Here is a 10,021-nt window from a genome sequence, read left to right as displayed (position 1 = left end):
CCAGACAAAACAAACAACTGAAACAATACATTCTCATTATACACAAATCCTCACAGCAGAATGTGATAAATGGCGAGATTGTGTTTTCATCTTGACCAAGAATTGATTATTATGGTATTTCCACACGATGCACCTTCTTGTTGCAGTACTTTTCAACATAGAGTGATAATTTCACACACCCGCAATACATTTTTCTTTTACACTGCTCACTTTCAGGCCACTGAAAATTACTTTTCATTGAAACCTTGGTCCTTGATGGTCCACACTATGGTTATCATCACTATAAGAGTCACAAAAAAAATCAACAAAATAGAAAATCAGTCAAGGCTAAATTAAAACCTGAGGCTCTTGATGATACACTGACTGATGATGCTTAAAAGGATCAGTCATTTAATCGCTTACTAAAGACTCACTTGGGCTGAATCAGTGAATCATTAAATGTATACTTTTGCTGCGTTCCATTTGGAAAGGCTCATCTGTATACCCTAATCCCTTTGTAGAGAGTGACAGGTTCAAAGGGATGAAGGGTGTAGGGGTCAAAATGCCTTTTTTTGGAATGTACTTCTGAGACAAACAAGAAGTTGTACCCTCAATGCACTTTTTGTTTGTTGGTTGACACTCAAAAACACACTTGATATGATCATTGTGCAGATTGCACTTTGTTTGTTTGTTTATTTACAGATTTATACAAAAGTTTGGGCACCCCTCTATAGCTGCATAATAATGTGCTCTTTCTTTATAAGAAGATCACAGTGAAATCCCATTTGGTTACTAGAGAAGGCTAGGTAATGTCATGTTATCAGATAGAAATGCATAGGGTAGCAGTATTGAGATTTGTGAAATTGAATTGAAACTGAAAAATTGGCTATGTGAAAGTTTGGGAACCCTCTTTTTTGTGTGGATTTTAAAACCTGTGGTCACTTAATGCTGATTGATTATAACACAAAATTGATGAGTGACAATCATGAAAAAGGATAGCTGATTGCTAGCTGTGCTTCTCCTTATTGTGAACCAGAAATGAGCAACATGGGAACCCCAAAAGTATTTCCTAAAAACTGCGACAATTAATTAACATTAATTAGGAGAAGGATGCAAAAAGCTATCATAAAGATTTAAAGTCCCTATATCTCCATAGTCAGATTTATAGTAAGAAAATGGAAGGCCTCAGGAACAGTCCTTGAGAAGGAAAGATGTGATAGGCCAAGAAAAATATCTGAAAGACAAGGGTGAAGAATGGTTAGAATGGTCACAGACAAATCACATACCACCTCCAAAGGGCTCTATGAACATCTTGCTGCTGATAATGTCATTGCCCATCATTCCACAGTCCAGCACACTCTTCATAAAGAACAGTTCATAGGAAGGGTGATGCAGAAGAAGTCTTTTCTGCATTCTGCTTACAAGAACAGTCGTTTGAGGTATGCAAAGGCTCATCCGAACAAGCCTGAATAATTTTGGAAAAATATACTGTTGACAGATGCCACAACCATAGGCGCTTTGCATGGCAGAAAAAGAACACAGCATTCCTGGAGAAGAACATGCAACCTAGTGTAAAATATGGTGGAGGGTCCATCATGTTGTAGGGATGTGTGGCAAACACAGGTACTGGAAACCTTGTCAGAGAGAGGTCGCATCAATTCCCAGTATCAGCAGAGTCTTAAGAACAATGTTCAGGAATCAGTCAAGAGGCTGAAATTACGGCAGGGTTGGATGTTACAACAGGACAATGACTCAAAGCACAGTTCCAGATCTAGCAATGAATTTATGCTCAGACACAATACAATGTTCTAGAATGGCCATGCAAGTCTCCAGACTTGAACATCATTCAAAATCTATGGATTGATTTGAAAAGGGCCATTCATGCTCGGCACCCATCAAACCTGACTAGAGAAATATTGCAGGGAGGAATGGCTGAAAATGCCTTCAGCAAGAATTCAGGGACTTATTCTTGACTATAAGAAGCGTCTAAAGGCTGTTATTTCAGCAAAAGGTGGCTCTTCAAAGATTCAATGTCATTATTTTGTTGGGGTGGCCAGATTTATGCACCTGCGTGCTGACATATAGCAACATGGTGCTCATGGCAACTTGAGCTTAATTCCCAGCTCGAGGTCCTATACTGATCCTTTCCCTCTCTGCTCCCAGTGCTTTCCTGTCTGTCCTCCACTATTCTGTCACAATAAAAATATGGAAAAAAAAAACCTTAAATCACATAAAAGCTAGCTTAAAAAAGTATGTTTTAAAGAGCCCGTATTTTGCATTAAAAAGGGTCATATTTTGGTTTTGGGGGTCTCCAACAACATGCTAATATGCATGCAAGGTCAAAAAACACTTTCATTGTCTTTTAATATGCATTTATTTTCACCTAATTATCCCAGCGACTCCCATATGAATCGTTCATTTGTTTCTAAACCCCTCCTTAGCACGAAGATAATCTGCGCTGATTGGACCGATGACAAAGTCTGTTGTGATTGGTCGACTGGGTTCAGCATGAGACAAAGAAATGCAAAATACACAAAACGAGGCAACCATTTTAATTACACTTACATGATCCGCAAAGAGAAGAAACCGGTCCATATGAACTGTAACAGTTACTGACAAAGTCCCTGTCAAAGTCTGACAAAGTCCCATAGTCTCTGCTGCTCCTTCAATAGCAAATGGCTGGCAAATCCCATGTTGCAGCGTGGGTTATTGTATCAATCGTCAGAAAAATGACAGGAACAAACACAGCACCAAGTTGGCTATACTGTGGTATTGTCACCTATTGTCATCTGTGTCACCTGTGGTATTGGTATCTGTCAGTGATCGTCATCTTTGCCCTCCACTAGTGTGTCGAGAGAAAGCATGTGCACGTCGATGCAATCAATCAAAAGATCTGATCGCAACTTGATTCATTTATTCGACTCTGAACCCTCAGCTGGATGTTTTCATTCACTTAGAGCTGTGTCACACACTGCATGGAAGCTCATTTTCAACTCATAATAAGGGCTCTTTAAATGACCAACTAAAACTCAGAGAAGTTAGGTACAGTAGTGCAGTAAAAATACTTTGGTGTTTGCATTTTCAATAGAAGTGTCCATAAAGCATGTCTGAAAGTCAGTTTTGTTTGACTAATCTTTGTTGGCTGGCTAATCTGTGCAGAGCTACAAACTAGACAGGTCAAGTTAAATTTGACTGATTTAATGGATTCATTCATTTTGCTCATTAACCAAATCTCACAGCATTTGCCTGAGACTGTCAAAAAAAGTTATAATGTATTAAATAACATTTAGTTTCAGCATTTTAGCTCTCCCTGCTATGCTAATGAATTTATAATGAATATTGATAAAGAAGTTTGAAGCTCATAATGATGGTTACCATTTACTGTTTTTGTATTGTAATAATATCATTGGGCCACAATTAAAAAAAAAAAAACTTCTTGAATGTTCTACTAAAGAAGAAAAAAGTCTGAGTATAATTCAGAGCAACGTTTTATTTTTGGGTGAACTGTCCCTTTAAAGAGATTTTCAAAAAAAAATTATTCCATATTTGCACGATATTTCAATTTATTGTTTGTCACTTTGTTGTTTGGTTAACACCATTCTTCAATATACTTTTGTGTTAAGAGTTACTTAACAGAAACAGTTAAGTAAAAAAGTAATGGCTGATTTTATTTAAAGGCACACTATGTAATTTCTGCAGTTAGATGGCATGTATTCACAACAAACAAAGGCATAGTTTAAGAACTGAGTGTGGAATTGGAGTTGTTGCCTTCATTACATCCTACAGCAAAACATGCAGAATCTGCTAACATCCTACTAATGCAGTAAACGTTCATGGATGAGCTATTATTCAAAACATATTGCCATTATTGTCATATAAACATGACATAATAAGGAAAGTAAGAAAGAAAGAATGTGTTTAACACATTTCAAAAGTTATGATTTAATGTACAACATGAAAGCTGTAATAATAATGATTTCTTAAGCCACTATTAGTGCTTGGGAGGTGCCTGGGCTCGGATGAGTAGCATTTTCTCAATTATTATTTTTCACATTGTGCCAACAGCCACTGGCACGCATTCAAACTCTGCTCAATATCAATTTGACTTTGGCAGTACATTGTTTTTGTGAGTGAATATGGGGCTCTAAGCTCAAACCTGCCTCTGACTTAAACCTCTGTTTTAATGTTGACCTCTGTTTAAAATGTATCACACTTTTCAATGTTTTGTTGTCGGCCTTTAAAAAAACAAAACATAATTCTCAACAACATTTGAAGGTCCAGTACTAATTCAATGGCAAGGTTTCTGAAAGCTAAAAAATCTTTACGGTTTCAACTCTTTGATAAGCTATATTGTTCATGATTTACAGGACATACAATAAGAATATTGATTCTAAGAATATATTTAACTCTTGTATTTGATGAAACATTTGTGAACTTGACATAACTATATAAAGTTACAATACACTTTACACAATATATGTTTTTAAAAAAGCTTTGTCACGTAGCCAAAAAAAAATTCCAATATATTTCATAACAGTGGGAATAAATATTCATTTATTCATTTTCTTTTCGGCTTAGTCCCTTTATTTATCTGGGGTCGCCACAGCGGAATGAACCACCAACTTATCCACCATATGTTTTACGCAGCGGATGCCCTTCCAGCTGCAAACCCATCACTAAGAAACACCCACACACTCATTCACACACATACACTACGGCCAATTTAGTTCATCCAATTCACCTATAGCGCATGTCTTTGGACTTGTTGGGGTAACCGGAGCACTCGGAGGAAACCCACGCGAACACGGGGAGAACATGCAAGCTCCACACAGAAATGCCAACTGACCCAGTCCAGGCTTGAACCAACGATCTTCTTGCTGTGAGGCGACAGTGCTACTGCTCCACCACGCTTCCCCACAGTGGGAATAAATATTAATCATTTTAGGCTTTTTTTTGGCCGAGTTTGCTCAATGAATAGTTTTGGAAAATTAACTCACTATACTCACATTTGAGTAGTCCCAAAACTTCACTGTAAACAAATTTTCACACAATCGATTGATCGGTTTTTCAGTTTGTGGTAAACTATCCTCTTAAAACCTTTTGTGGGATAAAAAAAATAGTTTCATGGATATTAAAGCTGTTTCACTGAACCATTGATGACCAAAAAAAAAACTTTTAAGAAAGTAACTTTTATGGAAAAGACATCCCAAACGTGTAAAATAATGCCCCATCATCATATTTTAGGAAACAAACTTTTTTTGGATGTCAAAATTTCTTCAACCATCAACGGCAATAAACAGTATTTATTATAAAATGAAGCAACACATACATGTTTTGACCAGCAGATCTAAAATTTTCTTGTTAAAAAGAATCTCAATCATACTAATATATATATATATATATATGTAGTATAGTTAAAGTCAGAAATATTAGCCTCAATTATTGAATTTTTTTTTAACAATATGTCTGATAATATTTTTTCTTCTGGAGAAAGTCTTTTTGTTTTATTTTGGCTAAAATAAAAGTAGTTTTTAATTTTTTAAAAAACATTTTAAGGAAATAATTATTAGATCCTTTATGCAAATTTTTTTCAAATTTACAGAACAAACTAACGTTATATAATAACTTGCCTAATTACCCTAACCTGCCTAGTTAACCTAATTAACCTCGTTAAGCTTTTAAATGTCACTTTAGGTTGTATAGAAGTGTCTGGAAAAATATTATTTACTGTCATCGTGGCGAAGATTAAATAAATGAGTTATTGGAAATGACTTAAAAACTATTAGGTTTAGAAATGTTTGAAGAAATCTTCTCTCCGTTAAACAGAAAATGGGGAAAAAAATAAACAAGGGGCGAATAATTCTGACTTCAACTGTACACTGTAAAAATAATAATAATACCCCATATCTACTTAATGAATTTGAGGTAACAGATTACAAGCAATATTATTAAATTTAACATATATGGATTAAGTAACAATTAATTAAATTTGCTTATTTAAAATTAGTCATTTAAATAAAGTAACCAAAAACAGTACTTAAAAAAATAGATTTTAAACAAAATATTAATTTGAATTGAACAGAAAAAAAAAAATGTTAATGAAATGTTAATAAAACAATGGTAAAACAATGGTAAAACGATAGTAAAACAATGGTAAAACAATGGTAAAACGATAGTTAAACAATGGTAAAACGATAGTAAAACGATAGTAAAACAATGGTAAAACAATGGTAAAACGATAGTAAAACAATGGTAAAACAATGGTAAAACGATAGTTAAACAATGGTAAAACGATAGTAAAACAATGGTAAAACGATAGTAATACAATGGTAAATCGATAGTAAAACAATGGTAAAACCATGGTAAAACGATGGTTTTACTACAGTAAAAGCATACTAAAACCATAAAATACAGTTATAGTAAACTCTAAATTGATGTTAAAACCATCGTAAAACGATGGTAAAACGATAGTAAAACGATGGTAAAACGATCGTTGTAAGATTGTTTTACCATCGTTTTACCATGTTTTTACTACCCAGATATTAAAATGACAATTTCAATCAAAATCAATGTTTCTTTTGATATCGAATCAACGTTGATCACAGACATTGATTTATCGTTTTGCTCATCGGGGTAATGGTGCAATGACGTCAAGCACTCCATTTAAATTTAATCTGAAATCAACGCATTGGTCACTTACATAACGTTGAATCGATGTTGATTCAGTCGATCAAAACGACTTATAGAATCCACACATTTTCAACATATAATGACCTAATTGGTTTGTTTTCCTAACGTTGAAATTATGCTGATTTAATCTATTGAAACGTAGAATCCACACATATTCAACATAAAAATCTATCAAAATGATTTAACGTTGAAATTAATGCTTAAACAAACTTTTCAAACCAATCCATATTACATAATCACAGTTTTTAGAGGATACATAATATAATTTATTCTTTATATGAAAAAACACACCACATCTGTAATCTTTTTTATTTATACAACTGTAAATATTCGTTAAGAGCATAAATTCATTCAAATCTTCTACACAAACACACAAAGAGAACATTTAAATTATAGGCTAAAATAGTCAAAACCATTTACTCAAAAAGTAAAACGAGAATATTAAATTGCTTGTCTATTTGTGTTCTATTTCAACAAGTATTTTTCATTAGAGTAAAAAATGCATTTAATTTCAGATGTGCATATCCCAGATAGCAAATTACATCTGGCCCAGATATGGCCCACATCCCCCACTTTCTTCTGGCCCACATACCACGAGCCACAACTCACGATAATATTGGCATGCTGTGTGTGGGCCAGATCTGGCCCATATGTCTCCTGCCATTGCCAGAAGTGAGCCATATGTGCCTTAGTTGGCCCAGATGTGGCCCAGAACTGTATGCTATCTGGGTAATAACAAAATTTATTATTATTTCCAGTCAAAAGCAGTTAAACAAACAGTCCCTTCTTTTTGTTAGGATCGCTAAATTCGCCATTATTTCCTCGGAGGGCAGTTTAAAATCAAAAGTTGATCTCCTCTGCCTTTTCTCCTCTCGCGAATGAGTCAATTTCACGGCACATTATTCCTGCGCCATTCTCTCTTTCCCGACTCTCTCTCTCATTAGGAGCGAGAAGAAGCGACATGAATTAGTAATGACACTGAAAGGTTTGAAAAGCTGAACGTTTCTCTCTTGGCCTTTCATTCCGCGTCCACGACCTGCTTTAACACTCATTTGTGGAGAACTTGTCCAGCTCCTCTTCTACTGTCTGGGTTAATGTCTAATAGGCGCTCGCTGATTAGATAACACTTGCCATACTCCATTCGTTGTGTCTGGATGTATTACACACTGAGACGAGTCACTCAACATGCTCTTGTTAGAATCATTTTTGTTCATAAAGGCTCGTTGAGGAAGTGAGATTAATAGAAATAGACAAAAATGATCACAGAAGGGAAGCACAATGTTGACACGGTCACAATGCTAAAATGCTTTGTTGTTTAGGCTATTTTGATGACAAGATGGCGGCGCGGTCACATCGCGAGGCTCAGCGTCTCTCCAGTTTCTGCAGTTTTGCAGTATTATTCCTGCTCATTTCGGGTCTGTTTGTGCAGAATAGCAGTGCCTTTACATCGTACACCGACAGGAGATCTTGGATATTGGTTTGTGCATTCGGGACAGTTTTAGTAGCAATCTTCGACTCATCCCTGAGATCGGGATGACGCACGGCGGGCTAAGAGCTAAGCTAAAGCTAACACCACACCAGCTCTCTTTACCCAGCATCTTTCTCGCCAATGTACGGTCACTGGTGAACAAAATGGATGAGATTCGACTGTGCATCAATCACAGCAAAAGATTATGGAACTGTAATGTCATGATTTTCACAGAAACAGGGCTAAACAGCAGGATACCAGACAACGCTGTATCGCTAACTGAGCATCAAACATTCCGAGCATACAGAACGGCGGATGACTCCGGTTAGACCAGAGGCGGAGGATTATGCATTTATATTAACAAAGCTTGGTGCACAAACTCTGTCGTCGTTGGGAGACATTGTACTGTTAACCTGGAATTTCTAATGGTTAAATGTAGACCGTTTTATCTGCCATGGGAGTTCACCTCCACCATAATAACTGCTGCCTATATTCCTCCCGATGCTGATGCCAAGCTTGGTATGAATGAACTTCAAGCAGCCATCAGCAAACAACAGACTGCTCACCCGGAGGCTGCTTTTATTGTTGCGGGGGATTTTAATCACTCAAACTTAAAGACAGTGCTCCCCAAATTCCATCAAAACATTTTCTGCCACACAAGGGGAAACAAAACTTTAGACCAAGTTTACACAAACATGGGTGAAGCATACGCTGTGACCCCCCTCCCCCACTTGGGTCAATCAGATCACCTTTCTTTGTTCCTCACTCCCAAGTACTCACCCCTCATCAACCTTGTAAAGCCATCAGTGAGGACCATCAAAGTGTGGCCAGCGGGGGTAGACTCCACACTCCAGGACAGGTTTCAACACAAAGACTGGAGTATGTTTGCTTCCCAGGCCACATGTGGCTCTCACACAGACATTGACAGTTACACTTTCTCTGTTCTGGAATATATCAATACCACCATAGACAGTGTTACAACTCAGAAACAGAGCACCACATACCCAAATCAAAAGCCATGGATGAACAAGGAGGTGCGCCTCCTGCTGAAGGCACGCAACACTGCCTTCAGATCAGGGGATGCACAGGCCTACAGCACTTCCAGGGCTAATCTGAAGAGGGGCATCAAAAAGGCCAAGCACCGTTACAAGCTAAAGCTAGAGGAGCACATTTCCAACTCTGATCCTCGGCGCATGTGGCAGGGCATCCAGGCCATCAGCAACTACAAACCCAGCCAGTCCACACCCACAGCCACAAATGTCTCCGTCCTGAACGAGCTAAATGACTTTTATGCCCGCTTTGAAAGAGACAATAAAGAACCCTACACCAGGAACACTTCCTCAACCGACCACTCACCTATGACACTCACCTCCTCAGAAGTCTACACCACACTGAGTCAGATCAATGTGCGTAAGGCTGCTGGACCAGCAGCTGGACCTGGACGGTATTCCTGGGTGCGTCCTCAAAGCATGTGCAGAACAGCTCGCGGGGGTATTCACTAACATTTTCAACCTGTCGCTTAACCTAGCAACTGTGCCAACATGCTTTAAAACCACCTTTATTGTGCCAGTGCCCAAACACTCCAGCCCAACATGCCTGAATGACTACCGCCCTGTAGCACTCACACCCATCATCATGAAGTGCTTCGAGCGGTTGGTCCTGGCACATCTGAAAGACTCTCTGCCATCCACACTGGACCCACATCAGTTTGCCTACCGTGGCAACAGGAGCACAGAAGATGCCGTCTCCATAGCACTGCACTCCGTCCTCACACACCTGGACAATAAAAACACTTATGCACAAATGCTGTTTGTTGACTTCAGCTCAGCATTCAACACCGTCATACCCTCTAAGTTACTGATCAAACTTAGAGACCTGGATATC

The sequence above is a fragment of the Danio aesculapii genome, chromosome 1 (genome assembly GCF_903798145.1).
Source record: "Danio aesculapii chromosome 1, fDanAes4.1, whole genome shotgun sequence".
Taxonomy (NCBI): Eukaryota; Metazoa; Chordata; class Actinopteri; order Cypriniformes; family Danionidae; genus Danio; species Danio aesculapii.
This window is presented reverse-complemented; position numbering follows the sequence as displayed.